The 20,137-nt window shown below is 44.6% G+C and overlaps 4 non-coding genes across 4 annotated transcripts; 2 read left to right on the forward strand and 2 right to left on the reverse strand.

Annotated features, from left to right (window-relative positions):
• The first annotated feature begins 2,412 nt into the window (after positions 1–2,412).
• On the forward strand, positions 2,413–2,486 carry trnan-guu (transfer RNA asparagine (anticodon GUU)). The gene has a single exon. It is a non-coding gene; the product is annotated as a tRNA-Asn (tRNA).
• A 2,535-nt stretch (positions 2,487–5,021) lies between these two features.
• On the reverse strand, positions 5,022–5,104 carry trnal-cag (transfer RNA leucine (anticodon CAG)). The gene has a single exon. It is a non-coding gene; the product is annotated as a tRNA-Leu (tRNA).
• Positions 5,105–5,182: 78 nt separating this feature from the next.
• On the reverse strand, positions 5,183–5,255 carry trnak-cuu (transfer RNA lysine (anticodon CUU)). The gene has a single exon. It is a non-coding gene; the product is annotated as a tRNA-Lys (tRNA).
• A 12,297-nt stretch (positions 5,256–17,552) lies between these two features.
• trnaw-cca (transfer RNA tryptophan (anticodon CCA)) lies at positions 17,553–17,624 on the forward strand. Its single transcript has one exon. It is a non-coding gene; the product is annotated as a tRNA-Trp (tRNA).
• The last annotated feature ends 2,513 nt before the right edge of the window (positions 17,625–20,137 follow it).

Genomic DNA, 20,137 nt, shown 5'->3' on the forward strand with positions numbered 1-20,137 from the left:
GAATTGCCTGTACCTCCACGGTCGAATGTCAGGGCTTTTGTTGTTCGCTTTCGTTCCACACCCTGGAATTCAGGAGAATCTGGTACATGGTTTGTTGGATAAGGCACGGGCGCGATGGCCCGAATGGCCTGCTTCTGAGCTGTATCCTTCGAAGATTCTGAACTCAGCCCCTGGGAGGGGAGGCCGGTTCATGTGGAAAAAGATCCGGATGAGAATGATCTGATTCATAAAGGGGAGGGAAATTAGGGAGCTCCTTCGGAACATTAATTACTTGAAAATGAAGACATTTTCCAGAGTATCTTGTTTGGTTTTGATGAATGAAATGTTTGTAAAAAGGCATCCGTGGAGAAGGATTGTGAGCTTTTAGGACTAGAGGGGAAATGAGGAGATTTTTTTTTTCACACAGAGGGTTGTTCCGATCTGGTAGCCACTCCCTGAAAGGGTGGTGGAAGCAGCTTTCATAGGAACTTTCAAAAGGCAATTGGACAGGTACTTGAAGAGAACTGATTTGCAAGGTTACGGGGAAAAGGCTGGGTTTTTTGGACTAAATTGGACAGCTCTTTCAAAGAGTAGGCACGGCAACACGGCCGAATGGCCTCCTTCTGTGCTGTAATATTCTATGATTCTGGTCCATGATTTTAGTGTGGGACAGGAGAGATGTTGTTTAAAGAGAAGTAAAAATGTCCCAATCAGAGCAGAGAGAGGTGACTGGTCAGTTCCCCTCTGCCCAGTATAAGTCAGCAGCGGTTACCAGTTCGCTTTACACGCGAACGGCCCTGCTTTCGATCCTGGGCGGACAATTTAAGTTGCAAATGCTGTTTACAATCTATATTAATGACTGAGATGAGGGGACCGAGTGCAATGTATCTAAGTTTGCTGATGATACAAAGGTCGGTTGGAAAGTAAGCCGTGAGGAGGACGCAAAGGGAGGCGGACAGGTTAAGTGATTGGGTAAGAAGGTGGCAGTTGGAGGATAAAGTGGGAAAATGTGAAATTGTCCACTTTGGTAGGAAGAATAGAAAAGCAGAATATTTTTTAAAAGGTGAGAGTCCAATAAATGTCGGTATTCAGAGGGAGTTTGGTGAACTTGTAAACAAATCACAGAAAGTTAACATGCAGGAACAGCAATCAATTAGGAAGAAAAATGGTATGTTGGCCTTTTTGAAAGGAGGTTGGAGTATAAGAGTAAGGAAGTCTTGCTGCAATTAAATAGGGCTTTGGTGAGAACACACCTGGAGTACTTTGATGTCGTCAACATGGATTTTAGCAAGGCTTTTACAAGGTCCCAAATGACAGACTGGTCAAAAAAGCTGCGATTGCACTAGAGAGGGTACAGAGGAGATTTACGAGGAGGTTGCCATGGCTGGAGAATTTTGGCTGTGAGGAAAGATTGGATAGTCAGGGGTTGTTTTCTTTGGAACAGAGGAGGCTGAGTGGTGATTTAATTGAGGTGTACAAAATTATGAAGGGCCCAGACAGAGTGGAGGCGAAGGACCTATTTACCTTAGCAGGGAGGTTAATAACTTGGAGGCATAGATTTTAAATGATTGGTGGAAGGATTTAAGGGGAGCTGAGGAGAATTTTTTTCACCCAGAGGGTGGTAGGGGTCTGGAACTCACTGCCTGACTGGGTGGTCGAGGCAGAATCCCTCGTGACATTTAAAAAAGTACTTGGATATGCACTTGAAGTGGCGTAACCTACAAGGTTAAAGACCGAGTGCTGGAAAGTGGCATTCGGCTGGGTAGCTCATTTCCGGCCGGTGCGGACAGGATGGGCCGAATGGCTTGCTTTTGTGCCGTAAGTTTGCTGTGATTCGACAAAATTGGCAATTCTTTTTTGTAACAGCATATTCCCAACCCAGGCCGCCGTGATGAAAACACCGAAGCCGAACGACGAGGCCAGCAGGGAAGGCATGTAAGAGTGTTAAATATATCAGGGAGTGTTTGCATTCGGTACAATTAATATTTCAGCTCCCAGTTACTGCAGATCAGGGATCAAAACCTGACATCAGCATCAGGACGCTCAGAATATATTCTTTTTATTCGTTCATGGGATGTGGGCGTCGCTGCCGAGGCCGGCATTTATTGCCCATCCCAAAAAGCCCTTGAGAAGGTGGTGGTGAGCCGGCTTTTTAAACCGCTGCAGTCAGTGCGGCGAAGGATCTCCCACAGTGCAACTAACTAACAGACAAAGCACCGGTGGGCGCGCCGGTTGCAGGAGAGCTGGTTGTCGGTGATATCGATGCTTTGAGCGAGACCAGACCGTTTCCATGTTTCCACAAACAATGTCCCATCGTTTATTTCTGGAAAAGTAACACTGATAGTGGTCAATTGCATTTCTGTGGCTGCAAAATGAAACTTTGGGTAGGTGACACGCTGCTTTAGTGTATCTTGCAAAAAAAATGTCCAGACGGTCTCTGTGGCGCAATCGGTTAGCGCGTTCGGCTGTTAACCGAAAGGTTGGTGGTTCGAGCCCACCCAGGGACGAAAATTGCACCTTTTTCGTCCCACTTTCGGATTCATTCCCTCATTCTGATCGCCCTGAAGCCGGTGCCAAGTTTTGATTCCTGATCTGCAGCAACTGGGAGCACTTTAAATGACTCCGATCTCTTCATCTCATTTCAAGTTTTCTGATGTGTGATTTGGCTGCAAGAAAACACTCTGAGAACAATGTCATCTGAGCATGCCTGATTCGCCATAATTTACACTGCCATCGGATATCAGGCACATGCAAAAAAAAACAGTGAAATGTTTGTGTGGGCGCGATGCTCTGAGATTCCCTGCCTGACCATCTCCACCGATCCTTCTCTGCAGCCTTCCGAAATACAGTGCAGTAAATGTATCTCTGTGAAATGAGCTCCTGGACAATGATACGGAAATTAGTTTGGCTGAGGGGTTATATCCCTAACACGAGGTTAGCAGTGTCAGGTTTCCGTAGTGTAGTGGTTATCACGTTCGCCGAACACGCGAAAAGTCCCCGGTTCGACACCGGGCGAAAATATTTTGAAACCTTGTCCCCATTAAAAATGATTGAATACTGAACGAATCACATTGCTGATTGAATGTGAACAAAGTCCATATCTCCCAGCGCTGTTGATGCAGTCCGCTGAGAGCAGGCGATGAATGCCAGCGTGATTTTGGGGGTGAAGGCTGCTTGCAATGCTGTCTCATTACCGGTGGGATCTGGCGGAGATTTGATAAGCCTCATCCATTCAACCAATATATGTAACATCCAGGATCCTGTCTTCAGAGTGCGTGGCGCAAAGGTCTGACTTCGGATTAAAAGGCTGGTGAACTTGCTTCAGCTTTCTGAAATGTACTTGTCCATCCTTCAGAGGTCACGGGAAATATGTTTTTTGCCTTTCGAAAAAAGACGCGAAAGTTAGAGACATGTTTTGTTTTCAACACGGCTGGTGAAATGGCCGGACTATCATAAATTCGGAGTCGCCTTTGAAACATTTAAAGGCGACTACCTAAAAATCACTTCGTGCAAATTTAAAATCACGGTTCCTATTTATTTCGGTCTGAAAGAAATAATGATAAACGTGTCAGTTCTTGCCCGCGGTGAGACGGTGATGAACTTGCTTGCTGCGCAGTTCACCGCTGGGCTAAATTTGACGCCGTTTAAAGGACGCGAACCCACTCAATGTGAAGGATGAGCTCATAACCAACAGGTGCAGTCAATGTCAAACACCTCCTTTTTTGTTTAATCGAGGGAGCAGAGGCGTGTCCAGCATCAGACGCCAGCAACTTTAAGAAATGGAACAGATAAAGGCACAGATGCAAGTTCCAAATCTTTTCAATGCAAAGTTATTTCACTTTTTTTAAGTGCCGTGAGGCTGAAAACGGGTCCCAGATGATTTGCGTTCACTCATGACTTGTTTTCCAGTGTTGGTCCGTCAGGTTTGCGATTCAATTTGGAGATATTTCAGGATGATTGCACAACATACCATGTGTAAAGCAACCATCTTGATAACTTCAATCATCACACACTCTGCATCGACGCTGCAGAGACCCCAGCACCCCTTTCAATATTGTTTTTCTTAACTCACAGTTTTCAAAAGGGAATTGGATGAACGCTTGGATGGAAACATTTTCAGTGTTATGGGGAAACAGCAGGCGAGTGGGACGAACTGGACAGCTCTTTCAGAGAGCTGGCACTGGCACGATGGGCCGAATGGCGCTATGTTATTCTATGATTCTATTAATAGATCAATTTCCGCCTTTCACTGAGCCTCCCTAAATGGAGTGCAGTAATCGTGTCCCTGTGAAATAAGCTCCTGAACAGTAATATGGAAATTAGCGTGGCTGACCGGCTTGAAATTCTGGTTAGGCTCCTAACAGGAAATTTCCTCTCTAAGATTGATTATTTTATCAATTATCTCCCCCCTTTGGATCTTATATGTCTTTACATATCTTTTTGATCTCTTCTTCTACTGTCACGCCTAAAATACCAGTCTCCCTGGTAAATACTGAAGCAAAGTGATTATTTAATATTTCTGCCATTTCGCTGTCATTGCCTGTGAGTTTGTCGTGTGTATCCCTAAGTGACCCTATTCCTATCCTAAACTTTTTTTGGCTGTTGATGTGTCTCGAATACTTTGCTTTTTTTGATATTCCTTTTTGCCTTTCTAATAGTTCTTTAGACTTCTTTCCCAGTCTTTTCACATTCCCCTCTCTCCTTTATTGTCTAGTTTGGGCCTTTTTCTTCAGTTTCAATTTTGCCCTTGTTTCTTTATTCATCTCTGGTGTGTCATTTCTGGCTGGTTTTTTCTTGCTTTTTAGTGGGATATATTTCTCCTGGACTCTATTGATCACTGTTTTAAATGTTTCCCACTGCTGTTCTATTTCTTTGTCCAGATCATTAATATGTCAAACATTTCACCGTTTGAAACTTCTCAAGTCACATTTCCATCACAAAGCCAGTTGCTTTTGTGGGAGGAGTAAATCAACTTGGTCGAAAAATCAGCTGCAGCCCAATCCACAAATAAAATATTTTCACGTCTTCGTAAAAATAAGCATTGTCAGAAGTGGGATTCGAACCCACGCCTCCAGAAGAGACTGCGACCTGAACGCAGCGCCTTTGACTGCTCGGCCATCCTGACTACAAATTTAACATTTCATTCTGCATCAATTCTGCACCGTTGGCCAGTGAACGCAACATAAAAGTTTAAAATGATACTCGCCCATCGTGGGGCTCGAAACCACGACCCTGAGATTAAGAGTCTCATGCTCTACCGACTGAGCTAGGCGGGTTTTCGTGCTTTTCACCACCTTATCTGTTATTGCAGCAAGCAGGAGAAAGACTCCATTTCAGATTATTGGAATCAATTCTGAGGGACAGGATGAACTGTCACTTCGAAAGGCACGGACTAATCAAGGACAGTCAGCATGGATTTGTTAAGGGGAAGTTGTGTCTGACGAACCTGATTGAATTTTTCGAGGAGGTGATAAGAAGGATCGATGAGGGTAGCGCAATTGATGTCGTCTACATGGATTTTAGCAAGGCTTTTGAAAAGTTCCCACATGGCAGATTGGTCAAAAAAGGAAAGGACCATGGGATCCAAGGGAATGTGGCTTATTGGATCCAAAATTAGCTCAGTGGCAGGAAGGAAAGTGTCATGGTCGACGGGTGTTTTTGTGGCTGGAAGGCTGTTTCCAGTGGGGTGCCGCAGGGCTCGGTACTTGGTCCTTTGCTTTTTGTGCTCCACATTAACGATTTGGACCGAAACTTAGGGGACATGATTAAGAAATCTGCGGGTGACACAAAAATAGGCCGTGTGGTTGATAGCGAGGAGGAAAGCTGTGGACTGTGGGGGTTCAGGCAATTTTCTGATAACAAAGCACTCAATCCATCTCTGAACGCATTTTGAACGAATACGTGTGTTTGACACGGCACAGGCACGATGGGCCGAATGGTCTCATCTTGTGGACTAACATAATACGATGATACTAAGTGTTATCAATCGGAAAAGCAACATATTCCAAATAAGAGCAGAGAGAGGAAACTCGTCTAACAGCATAACAGCACGTTGAGATATTGTATTTGAGAAGGATGAGGAGGGATAGTTTATCATGGTGGTAGTCACATGGAGTATCATTTGTGACTTTGATAAGGACCATTTCATGCTGCGACTGGGGCGGAAACCTAATTGGAGATATTCAGCCCGGGCGCGGCCCCATCGTGCGCGGTGAGACGGAGGTGGGGGTGGGGGAAGTATCAGAGCTGGGGCTCACCGGTGGAAGCAGCAGAAAAGTTTAAAACGGTACTCGCCCAACGTGGGGCTCAAAGCCACTACCCTGAGAGTTTTTAAAGAAAAGGGGGAGCAGCCACTGTCCGAATCTCTTGCTGGACTTGAAAGAACACATTCCAAGTACGAGCAGAGAGAGGACACCATTCAGTTGCCCATTGCGTTGAGCGAGATACCATCGGTTTCTGTAGTGTAGTGGTTCTCACATTTGCTTAATACGCGAAAAGTCCCCGTTTCGATCCCGGGCGGAAACATTATGTTGGAACTTGGTCTCCATAAACATCCACGTTGATTTTATTCTCCTGCCAAAAATGGAGACAGTGGCTGCTCCCTTATTCTTTGTAAGCTGCATCTTTTACTTCATTAAGCAGATAACTTTGAGTGATAGAAAACTGATCCTCAGTGACGCTCATTTTAAATTTTATTTCCTTTTACTCCAAAAGGGTATATTGGCCTTGGAAGGAGCGCAGCCCAGATTTACCAGAATGTTAGCAGGGCTCGAAGGGTTAAATTATGAGGAGCGGTTACATACTTGTATTCCCTGGAATATAGATCGCTTTTTAGGATTTTGAAAGTGAGATAGACAAATCCTTTCCTCTGGTGAGGGAGTCTAAGACAATATCAGAATATCACAATAGCTGTTTTACGAGTGAAAACAGCCCAACGCATCACTGTGAGTGTCAGAGACGAGTCTCAAGGTGCCGCGTCCTGTACAGTGAATGTCAAAACTTTTAAAAGTTGCAGAAAGTGTCAGGGGTTCAGATACACAAACCTTTAATTGGAATGAGATTTTGTCAGAGGTTGCAGCCTTCCCTACTTCTCTTGCCCTTTGCGAGACACCTGTTCCGGTTTAAATTCACAAACTGGATGAGTTGGTGATCACGGTATAACAGACTCAGCGGTCCCGGGTGAGACAGAGAGAAATCAGCCCGGGCGCGGCCACAATGTGCGCGGTGACACTGCACGGGATGTCGGGGGAAGTCAGAGCTGGGGTTCACCCCTGAAAGCAACATAAAAAGTTTAAATCAGAATACGCCTAACATGAGGCTTGAGCCCACGCCCTTGAGATTTAGAATCTCACACTCTATCGACGGAGTTAACCAGGCCTGAAAAGCTCAGCCGCTCTTGTCTGTCAGTGCAGTAAACTCGCCCCTGGGTATGCATGTGCAGCAATCCCAACATAACGACCATATCATTGGCTGTGTTTATCTCTGTGTGTGTGTCCACCTTCAGGTTGATTTTGAACGAATACGAGTGTTTGTCTTCTGTTTGTAACATCAAATAAAAGAGGGCATCAGACACTTCCCTCCCTGACACTGGGGAACCAGTGAGACAGACCTGTTATTGTCAAAACGCAAATGAAACATTAATTGCGGAATTATATGGACTCTTATCAGCGCCAGAAGTAGATTTACAATATATACATCCCAATAAATAAATAAATAATACAGATTCATGTAAATACATTTGCAACTAACAGAGTCACGAAACCATAAATATTATTTGTACCTAATACAAACACTCCCAGATATATTTAGAAACTTTCCATGTTTTCCCTGGTGGTCGAGTGGTTAGGATTCGGCGCTCTCACCGCTGCAGCCCGGGTTCGATTCCCGGTCACAAAAACACTGGCCACTTTTGCAGAATCATCGCAAATTGACGGCACAGAAGGAGGCCATTCGGCCCATCGCTTCCGCGCCGGCCGAAAATGAGCCAACCAGCCTCATCCCACTTTCCAGCAATCGCTCCGTCGCCTTGCAGATTACACCACTTCAGGTGCAAATCCAAGTATTTCTTTAAATGTTGCGAGGGATTCTGCCTCGACCACCCTTTCAGCAGTGAGTTCCAGACCCCTCCCATCCTCTGGGTGAAAAAAATTCTCCTCAGTTCTCCTCTAATCCTTCCACCAATCACTTTAAATCAATGGCCCCTGGTTATTGACCTCCCTGCTATGGTAAATAGGTCCTTCCCATCCACTCTATCTCGGCCCTTCATAATTTTGTACACCTCAATTAAATCACCCCTCAGCCTCCTCTGTTCCAAAGAAAACTACCCCAGCCAATCCAATTTATCCTCACAGCCAAAATTCTCCAGCCATGGCAACCTCCTCGTAAATCTCCTCTGTACCCTCTCTAGTGCAATCACATCTTTTTTGACCAGTCTGTCAATTGGGACCTTGACAAAAGCCTTGCTAAAATCCATTTGGACCACATCAAAGTACTCCAGGTGTGTTCTCACCAAAGCCCTATTTAAATGCAGCAACATTTCCTTACTCTTATACTCCAACCTCCTTGCAAAAAGGGCAACATACCATTTTTCTTCTTCATTGCTTGCTGTACCTGCATGTTAACTTTCTGTGATTTGTTTGCAAATACACCCAACTCTCTCTGAATACCAACATTTATTGGACTCTCACCTTTTAAAAAATATTCTGCTTTTCTATTCTTCCTACCAAAGTGGACAATTTCACATTTTCCCACCTTATAATCCAACTGCCACCTTCTTACCCAATCACTTAACCTGTCCACCTCACTTTGCGTCCTCCTCACGGCTTACTTTCCCACTTACCTTTGTAACATCCGCAAACTTGGATACATTGCATTCGGTCTCCTCAAGTAAGTCATTCATAAAGAATGTAAACAGCAATTGCAACATAAATTGTCCGCCCAGGATCGAAAGCAGGGCCGTTCGCGTGTAAAGCGAACTGGTAACCACTACACCACAAAAAAACCGCTGCTGACTTATACTGGGCAGAGGGGAACTGACCAGTCACATCTCTCTGCTCTGATTGGGACAGTTTTACTTCTCTTTAAACAACATCTCTCCTGTCCCACACTAAAATCATGGAATAGAATCATAGAATATTATAGCACAGAAGGAGGCCATTCGGCCGTGTTGCCCTGCCTACTCTTTGAAAGAGCTGTCCAATTTAGTCCAAAAAACCCAGCCTTTTCCCCGTAACCTTGCAAATCAGTCATCTTCAAGTACCTGTCCAATTGCCTTTTGAAAGTTCCTATGAAAGCTGCTTCCACCAGCCTTTCAGGGAGTGGCTACCAGATCGTAACAACCATCTGTGCGAAAAAAATCTCCTCATTTCCCCTCTAGTCCTAAAAGCTCTCAATCTTTCTCCACGGATGCCTTTTTACAAACATTTCATTCATCAAAAACCACACAAGTTACACAGGAAAAAGTCTTCATTTTCAAGTAATTAACGTTCCGAAGGAGCTCCCTAATTTCCCTCCCCTAACATTATGAATCAGATCATTCTCGTCCGGATCCTTTTCCACATGAACCGGCCTCCCCCCGCGTCAGGAAGTAGCCATTCTGATTCTGTGAATGTGGCCAGCTTTGTTCGGGCAGTTGGTTTGACAGGGACCTCACACCGCACCCTCATCCCGTGTTTTCTTCCACATCCGCAGATTGGAGCCGGGGCCTGGACTGATTTTTTTCTCTGTCTCACCCGGGGCCGCTGAGTCTCCTACGCAGATCACAAACCAACTCTCCTACACCCGATCACCAACTCACCCAGTTTGTAAATTGAAACCGGAGCAAGTGCCTCGTCAGAGAGCAAGAGATGTAGGGGAGGCAGCAACCTCTGACATATTCTCAGGCTCATCAGAGAGGTTTGTGTATCTGAACCCCGAATAACCTTCTGCTACTTTTATAGTTTTGATTATTGCACACGAGGCGGCACTGACAGAATCGTCTCTTGCACTGACAGTCAAGCAAGCGGAGGGTTCACTTGCAAAAGCAGCGTCAAAGTTTAGAACAGAATTTGCCCAACGTGGATCTCGAACCTACGACCCTGAGATTAAGAGGCTCATACTGCACCGACTGAGCTTGCCGGGCCCACGAAAATATCTCCATTTGGTCTGTTATTGCAGTGAGGCGGCTGCTGGCTCCCCCCGAGGGGCTGAGTTTCGAATCGGAGAAGGATACAGCTCAGAAGCAGGCCATTCGGGCCATCGCGCCCTTGCCTTGTCCGACAAACCATGTACCAGATTCTCCTGAATTCCAAGGTGTGGAACGAAAGCGAACAACAAAAGCCCTTACATTCGACCGTGGAGGTACAGGCAATTCTCTGAGAAACGGGTTTGTCTATTTCCCGGTGTTTGCCTGTCTCTCTGGCTGTGTTTATCTCTGTGCGTGTGGAGCTGCAGGCTGATTTTGAATTAATAAGTGCGTTTGTGTATGTTTCTTGCAATAAATAAATGAGGGAATCAGACGCTTCTCTCCCTGACACTGGGGAACTAGTGAGGCAGAATTCAGAGCAGGGATCTCAATATGTATTATTCAGTCTCTTACCAGCGCGAAGAACAAGTGCGACCCAGACGTGATTTAAACACTGAGCTATCTCATGTGGAGTCAGTACGCGCTACCATTGCGCCACGAAGTGAGATAGTAGAGAGTTGGGTTTTACCTTTATGAACGTTTCTCATTTACTGTTTCATTTATTTCAGATTCCCAAATCCCCGCCCACTCCCACCGGGTGTCAGGCAGCCTCAGAAGCAGCCTTCACCTGTCCGCGGCAGCTTGTCTGCAGCAAACCCAATGGCACACACCCGGCACCCAGAATCATCACATCACAGGAAAGGAACTGCTCAAAATGCAGAAGAGGACGGGCAGCATCTGAAAAAACGCGGAGACTTTCGGTGTGTGGAATTTGTTCAAGACTGCTCAGAAGACGGTGTTAAAATGTAAACTATGGATTTGTATAAATGGATGTCATGCTTCTTTATAAAGTGAGTGTTTATGTTCTGTGTGCCATTGAAAAATTTATTTTGATTATTTTTAAAATATGATATATCTTGTCATAAATATGTATGATTGCATCTGTGACATTTATAAATACATTTGGGTGTAACTGTGTGGTGGTTATCATTATATCTCTGTGTATCTGTGTTATGTATTTGTGTGCAATGAAAAATAAGACATAGAGGACTGAAGCCGATGGTTTCATTCTTCCCGTCGTTTAGCAGCAGGAAATTACTCGGCCATGCAGGCGACTTTTTTGTCTTCATTCATGGGATGTGGGTGTCAATGGCAAGGTCAGCATTTATTGCCCATCCCAAATAGCTCTTGAGAAGTTGCTGGGGAGCCTCCTTCGTGAACTGCAGCTTTCATTGACTGTGTTATTGACATTTTCTGGATTTGCAGAAACTATTTCCGCTGGTTGCGAATTCTAGGACGAGGGGGCACAGTCCAAAAATTAAATCTGAGATAGATAGCTTTTTGCCAACCGAAGGTATTAAGGGATATGGGCCAAAGGCAGGTATATGCAGTTGGATCACAGATCAGCCATGATCTTATCAAATGGTGGAGTGGGCTGGAGGGGCTGAATGACCTACTCCTGTTCCTATGTTATATTTCCCCATGTTACATTTCCCCAAGTGTCTGTTTTCTCCATAGTTTTCACAGAGGAAAAAAAAACCTGCCCCAACATAATGCTCCCGCCCATGATCGAAACGGGGACTTTCTGCATATCAGGACAAGGTGATAACCGCTACACTACGGAAACCTCTGTTCTGATTAATAGCCAGAAGTTAGAATGACTGCATTGATTCTCTTTCATAACTATTCAATTGATCGAAGTTGCACAAGTCACAAAAGAAAAATGTTCATTTCAAAGTTATTAAACTCCCAAATGTGACCTGCCTTGTTTGGACAGGGGTTGACCCAGACGTCACAGCCTCAACAAAGCATATTCTCAACATTTCCATTGGGAACAGGAGGAGGCCATTGAGCCCCTTGAACCTGTTCCGCCCTTCAATTAGATCATTGATGATCTGCACCTCAAATCTATTTACCCTCCTTTGCTCCCGATCCCTCGATACCCTCACCCAACAAAACTCTATCGATCTCAGTCTTGAAAGCTTCAATTGCCCCCCAGCATCCACAGCCTTTTGGGGGACAGAGCTCCAGATTTCTATTGCCCTTTGTGTAAAAAAGTGCTTCCTGATTTCGAACCTGAGTTGCATGGTTCTAATTTTAAGCTTATGTCCCCCTCGTTCTTGATTCCCCAGAGGAAATTGATTCTCTCTCTCTCTCTATTCTATCGAATCATTTAAACATGTTAAACATCTCGCTCAGACCGCCCCTCAATCTTCTATACTCGAGGGAATACGAAGCCTGTCGTCATAATTTAACCTTTTTAGCCCCGCTAACATTCTGGTCAATCTGCTCCGCACCCCCTCAAAGGTCAATCTATCCTTCCTGAGGTGCAGTGTCCAAAACTGAAAGCAGTTACTCCAGACGCAGGCTAACCAGAGCTTTATATAACTGCAACATACATTCCACTTCTTTATATTTCAGCCCCCTGAGATAAAGGTTAACACTCCGTTAGTCTTTTAAATTATTTTTGGACCCGTCCGTTAGCTTTTACTGATTTATGTAAATGAACCGTTAATTCTCTCTGCTTCTCCACAGTTCCGAGCTTCTTACCATTTGGAAAATACCCTGACCATAGGTCCAAAGTGGATTACCCCACATTGAACTCCATCTGCCATAGTTTTGCCCACTCACTTAATCTATCAATGTCCCTTTGTAACTTTCAACTCGCATTCCACACTACTTACTGTACCACCTAACTTAGTGTCATCAGCAAACTTGGATATACGACACTCTGTTCCTTCATCTCAGTCATTGATAAATATGGTGACAAGCTGAGACCACAGTTACAGATCCCTGGGGGACACCACAAGTCGCATCCTGCCAATTGGAGTATGTACCCATTATCCCTACTCTCTGTCTCCTATCTGCGAACCAATTCTCTCCCCATGTCAATAATTTGACTCAAGTTTCATGCGCTTTCATTTTTGCGAACAGTCTCTTGTGTGGAATCTTATCAAATGCCTGTCGGAATTCTATATTAATAATATCATAGGAACATAGGAACATGGGAACATACCCTTTGTGTATAGAAGTGTTTTCTAATCTCACTCCTGAAAGGTCTGGCCCCTCGTCCGAGAATCCCCAACCAGCGGAAATAGTTTCTCTCTATCCAGAAAATGTCAATGACACAGTCAATGAAAGGCGCAGTTCACGAAGACGGCTCACCAGCACCTCCTCAAGAGCAATTAGGGATGGGCAATAAATGCTGATCTTGCCATTGACACCCACATCCCATGAATGAAGACAAAAAAAGTCGCCTGCATGGCCGAGTAATTTCCTGCTGCTAAACGACGGGAAGAATGAAACCATCGGCTTCAGTCCTTTGAACGAACTGTATACACTTGCCGTCGAGCTCAATCCCCACTTGGTCCTCTGCCCCGAATATCCACTGCATCAGAAAATCCTCCATAACATAGAATCTCAGCATGGAAACATCATAGAAGGAGGCCATTCGGCACATCGTGCATGTGCCAACTCTTTGAAAGAGCTATCCAATTAGACCCACTCCCCTTCCCTTTCTCCATAGCACTGCAAAATTTTCCCCATCAATTTTTACCCAGTTCCTCTTTGAATGTTATTATTGAATCTGTTTCCACCACCCTTTCAGGCAGTGCATTCCAGATCATGACAACTCGCTGCGTGAAAACATTCTCCTCATCTCACCTCTGTTGCCAATGACCTTAAATCTATGTCCTCTGGTTACCATCCTTTCTGGCACTGGAAATAGTTTCTCCTGATTTATTCTATCAAAACCTTTCATGATTTTGAACACCTCTGTTAAATCTCCCCTTAACCTTCTCTGCTCAAAGGAGAACAACCCCAGCTTCTGCAGTCTCTCCACCTCACTGAAGTCCCTCATCCCTGGCACCATTCTAGTAAATCACCTCTGCACCCTCTCCAAGGCCTTGACATCCTTCCTAAAGTGTGGTGGGCAGAATTGTGTGGTAGCCAGCTGGGGCCTAAACAGTGATTTATAAAGGTTTAGCATAAGTTCCTTGCTTTTGTACTCTAGGCCTCTATTAATAAAGTCACCGATTCTGAATACTTTTTTTTTACAATCTATTCAACTTGTCCTGCCACCTTCAAAGATTTGTGTACGTATACCCCCAGGTCTCTCTGTTCCTGCACCCCCTTTAAAATTGCACCATTTAGTTTAAAGAGCTGGCACAGACACGATGGGCCGAATGGCCTCCTGTGATTCTATGATTCTATGTTTTTGATTACACCTCTTTGAAGCGCTTTGGGATATCCCCCAGAAGTGGGAGTCAGCAGTTCACTTTCTCCCTTAACACTTCCATCTGACCTGGGCTGAACTAAATAGATGTTTTCGTGGTGTAATGGTTATCATGTTGGCCTCACACGAAAAACTCCCGGTTTAATCCCGGGTCAGAAACAATTTGCTGGAACTTGCTCCTCACAAACTTCCAGCCGCGAGCTTTGTCTCGTGTAAATTGGGCTGCAATCCTTTCAAATTCAACAACGGCTGCATCAGATTCCTGGTCTCATAACCACTGAAAACTTCGAAGCAGTCTCCTAAAATAAAGTGAGTAAAATGAGAAGGGAAGAAAGTCAGAAAAGTTAGCGTAGTTTCGACAGTCATTCATCAAACTTGTTAGCATTTCGTTGAGTGCGAAACAGAAAGTTGTGTGTTTATTAATGGTAATTAAGAGAATCATCTCAGAGACTTGAAACAGTTTCTCCTTATTTGCTCTATCAAAACCTTTCATAATTTTGAACACCTCTATCAAATCTCCCCTTAACCTTCTCTGCTCCAAGGGGATAATCCCAGCTTCTCCAATCTCGCCACATAACTGAAGTCCCTCCTCCCTGTTACCATTCTAGTAAATCTCCTCTGCACCCTCTCCAAGGCCTTGACATCTTTCCTACAGTGTGGTGCCCAGAATTGAACACAATACTCCAGCTGTAGCCTAACCAGTGTTTTATAAACGTTTTGCATAACTTTGTTGCTTTTGTACTCTATGCCTCTATTAATAAAGCCCATTTCACAAGGCTGTCCATGTCCTCCTGAAGTCTGATACTATCCACCACATTGTTTACGACATTCTCGAGTTTCGTGTCATCTGCAAACTTTGAAATTATACCCTGTATACCCAAGCCCAGGTCATTAAAGTATGTATCAAAAATGAAATGTTCTTGCAGTTTGACTTGTGTGAATTTAAGCCTAGTTTATATAACATCTTGTCATAATTTAACGCATTGCACCCTGGTAACAATCTGGTGAATCTGTGCAGCACTCCTTCCAAGGCCAATATATCCTTTCAGATTCAAAGGGTATAAACTTGAAATCAGCGTCACTGTGGATCAGTTTTCGCTCACTCAAAGTTATCTGTTGAGTGAAATAAAAGAAAGCGCTTTTAAAAAATAAGGAAGCAGCCACTATCGCCCCTTTTGACAAGCCTATTTTGTGGCACTTTATCAAACGCCTTTTGAAGGGCCACAAACACAAAATCAACCACATTGCCCTCATCAGCCCTCTTGGTTAACTCATCACAAAACTCAATCACGATTTGCCTTTAACAAATCCACAGTGGCGTTCTAATATCAATCCACACTTGTCCAAGTGACTCTTAATTTTGTCCCAGATTATCGTTTCTAAAAGCTTCCCACCACCGTGGTTAAACTGACTGGCCTGTAATTGCTGGGTTTATCCTTACACCCTTTTTTGATCAAGGGTGTAACATCTGCAATTCTCCAGTTCTCTGGCACCAAACCCTGTATCTAAGGAGGATTGAAAGATTATGGTCGGGACCTCTGCAATTTACACCCTTACTTCCCTCAGCAACCTAGGATGCATCCCATTCGGACCAGGTAACTTGAAGTACAGCCAGCCTTTCTAGTATCTCCTCTTTAGCAATTTTCACCCCATTCAGTATCTCAACTACCTCCCCATTTACTGTGATTTCGGCAGCATTTTCTTCCTCGGTAAAGACAGATGCAAAATACTCATTTCGTACTTCGGCCATGCTCTATGCCTTCATGCGTCGATCTCCTTTTTGGTCCCTATTCCGTCTTACCCCTCCTCTTACTACCCGTTTACTATTTATATGCCTATGGACGACTTTTAATGACTTGATGAAGGGATCGAGTGTAATGTATCCAAGTTTGCTGATGATACAAAGTTAGGTGGGAAAGTAAGCTGTGTGGAGGACACAAAGATTCTGCAAAGGAATATGGACAGTTTAAGTGTGTGGGCAAGAAGGTGGCAGATGGTGTATAATGTGGGGAAATGTGAGGTTATTCACTTTGGTCGGAAGAAAAGAAAAACAGAATATTTCTTAAATGGTGAGAAATTATGAAATGTTGATGTCCAGAGAATCTTAAGTGTTCTGGACACCTGAACTCCAGGTTGTGGTAACCTGGTATAAGCATCCAAAACCTGATGACGGAGAAAGGTTAAATAAACACGAAGACACGAAACAATCCTTGGTGGTTTCTGAGAGTCAGCAAAGTGGGATGGTTTACGACCATGAGTTAAGATCAGTGGTGCTTACGTACAGAACAATGCAGCCGAATCGTCTTAAGATAGGGCATGCTCCCTTCTCAAATGTTAGAGCTCTCAATAGGGGACAGTCAGAAGTCCATTGCCACAGGCAGTCCGCAAACGTCAGGTCCGATATACCTGGATTCGAAGACAGGTCAGGTTGTGTTGATTGCTTGTCATTAATGTAACCTGTAGACAGTTATATTAAAATAATAATACTGTTGAATGTAATGTTGAAGACTGCTGTCGTGCAACTCTGTTGTAAGTCAACCTATTAAACTTGCTATTTTGTAACCACTCGGGCTAAAATCAAGCGGAAGTTATTGTTGATGGATTAACAACCCATAGCTGCGAGAGTAACGGGAAAAATCCGCCAAGAAACATTCAATTTACATATAAACATCACACCCATAGTTTATATTTTCACACGTTCTTTTTTGTAGTTCTAACCAAAGTACAAACATTCGGAAGTCCACGTGTTTTTCAGAAGTTTCCCCTCCTGTTATGTATTTTGAGCAGTTTCCTACATGTATAAACATCAGATCCATAGTTTATATTTTCACACGTTATTTTTGCAGTTCGAATCGAAGTCTAAACACCGAAAGTCTCAGTGTTTTTCAGAAGTTTCCCCTCCTGTTATGTATCTTGAGCAGTTTCCCACATCCTTTTCCTGTGATGTGATAATTCTGGGTGCAGGATGAATGTAATTGGATTTGCTGCAGTCCGCTGACAGCAGGCGATGGAAGCGAGCGCCATGCTGCGGCTGACAGGTGAAGGAGACTTCTGATGCTGCCTGACATCCGGTGGGAGTGGGCGGGGATTTGAAAGCCAACCCATTCCACCAATCTCGGAGCTCTAAAGCGGTGCTTGACAAACATTGATAGAAACAAACACGCAGTGTTACATCCAGGCCTCGTGGCACAACGGTAGCGCGTCTGACTCCAGATCAGAAGGTTGCGTGTTTAAATCACGTCGAGGTCACAGTTTTTTCCCTTAAGGCTGGTTTGTATAATTCTGCAATTCATGTTTTCTTTGCGTCTTCACAATTAACAGAACCCAACTCTGAAGTCTGCCACTGGCTCCCCAATGTCAGGGAGGGAAGCACCTGATGCCCTCATTTATTTCATGCAACGAACAGAAGACAAACACACGTCTTCGTTCAAAAACCAACCTGCAGGTGGACACATCGTGAGATAAACACAGGGCAGAGATGCAGACAGTATCGGGAAACAGACAAGAGAAATAGATTGAGCGCTTCGTCATCAGAAATTTGTCTGAACCTCCACGGTCAATGAAAGGGCTTTTGTTGGTCGGTTTCCCATTGCACTGGAGAATTCAGGAGAACTTGGTCTATGATTGGTTCGGTTCCCTTGTCCACCACTGGCGGAAAAGGTTTGTCGATCCTCCGCTACTAACTCCTTTCCAAAGCCAATATATCCTTCCAGATTAAAAGGGAATAAAACTTGAAGTGAGCGTCACTGTCGATCAGTTTTCTATCACTCAAAGTTATCTGTTTAATGAAGTAAAAGATACAGCTTACAAAGAATAAGGGAGCAGCCACTGTCTCCCTTTTTGGCAAGAGAAGAAAATCGATCGGGATATATTTGGAGACCAAATTCCAACATAACGTTTCTGCCCAGGATCGAGCCAGGAACTTCCCCGTTTTAAAACAAACCTGATAACCGCTACACGACGGAAACCGACAGCATTTTATTCAACACAACGGACAACTGAATGGTGTCCTCTCTCTGCTCGGACTTGGAATGTGTTGTTTCAAGTGCAGCGAGAGACACAGACAGTGGCTGCTCCCCCTTTTCTTTAAAAACTCTCAGAGTAGTGGGTTTGAGCCCCACGTTGGGCGAGGACCGTTTTAAACTTTTATACGGCTTCCACCGGTGAAGCCCAGCTCTGACATTTACACGCACCGCCCCCCCCCCCCCCCCGCCTCTTCCCTCTTTCCGCGCACGATGGGGCCGCACCCGGGCTGAATCTCTCCAATTAGGTTTCCGCCCCTGTCGCAGCATGAAATGGTCCTTATCAAAGTCACAAATGATACCCTATGTGACTACCACCATGATAAACAATCCCTCCTCTTCTTCACAAATACAATATCTCACCATGTTGTTATGCTGTTAGACTGCTTTCCTCTCTCTGCTCTTATTTGGAATGTGTTGCTTTTCCGTCAGACAACACTTAGTATCATCGTATTATGTTAGTCCACAAAAGGAGATCATTCGGCCCATCGTGCCTGTGCCAGATCAAACCCACGTATTCGTTCGAAATTTTATCAGAGATAGATTGAGTGCTTTGTTATCAGAAAATTACGTGAACCCCCACAGTCTACAGCTTTCCTCCTCGCTATCAACCACACGGCCTATTTTTGGGTCACCCGCAAATTTCTTAATCATACACCCTACGTTTAAGTCCAAATCGTTAATGTATACCAGAAAAAGCAAAGGACCAAGTACCGTGGCCTGCGGCACCCCACTGGAAACAGCCTTCCAGCCACAAATACACCCGTCGACCATTACCCTTTGCTGCCTGCCACTGAGCCAATTTTGGATCCAACAAGCCACATTCCCTTGGATCCCACGGGCCTTTACTTTTTTGACCAATCTGCCATGTGGGAACTTTTCAAAAGCCTTGCTAAAATCCATGAAGACGACATCAATTGCGCTACCCTCATCGATCCTCCTTGTCCCCTCCTCGAAAAATTCAATCAGGTTAGTCAGACACGACCTCCCCATAACAAATCCATGCTGACTGTCCTTGATTAGTCCGTGCCTTTCTAAGTGACAGTTTATCCTGTCCCTCAGAATTAATTCCAATAATTTGAAATGGAGTCTTTCTCCGGCTTGCTGCAATAACAGATAAGGCGGTTAGGAAAGCTTAGGCCCGGCGAGCTCAGTCGGTCGAGCATGAGACTCTTAATCTCAGGGTCTCTCCAAGGCGCTGATTTCTGCGACCGGCGGCCCTTGACGCGCATGCCCGCTGCGCCCCTTCGAATGGAGATAGACCGTATTCTACCTCGCGCGGCATTCTGGGTAATGTCATCCGCCATTGTAAGCCCCTCTTGCTGATTATTCTGTGATGGGGTTTAGAAGGGCGAGGTTTATCCAATCAAAAGCAAAATAATGCGAATGCTGGAAATGTGAATTATAAAGAGAAAATGCTGGAAATCATCAGCAAGTGAGGCAGCATCCGTGCAGAAAGTCATCCTTAGGTTTCTGGTTGGAACTAGCGAGCGTGCTTTTGGAGGAAGCAGCAATGAGCTCAAGGCCGTTCTCTTAACTTTACAGGCAGCCGACTGATTAACATGTTGGTGCTGAGGGAGAGAAGGCCTCTTTTCATTTCGCAAACCTAAAAGCTTTTTGTGTCTGCCCGAACACTGCTGATTTGCTCGAGCATTTGCCTCTGCTCACCAGCAGGGAGTGCCTTTGAGTAACAACACGTCAAACCGCACTCAAGGGCAATTAGGGATGGGCAATAAAGGC

The sequence above is a fragment of the Heptranchias perlo genome, unplaced genomic scaffold (genome assembly GCF_035084215.1).
Source record: "Heptranchias perlo isolate sHepPer1 unplaced genomic scaffold, sHepPer1.hap1 HAP1_SCAFFOLD_129, whole genome shotgun sequence".
Taxonomy (NCBI): Eukaryota; Metazoa; Chordata; class Chondrichthyes; order Hexanchiformes; family Hexanchidae; genus Heptranchias; species Heptranchias perlo.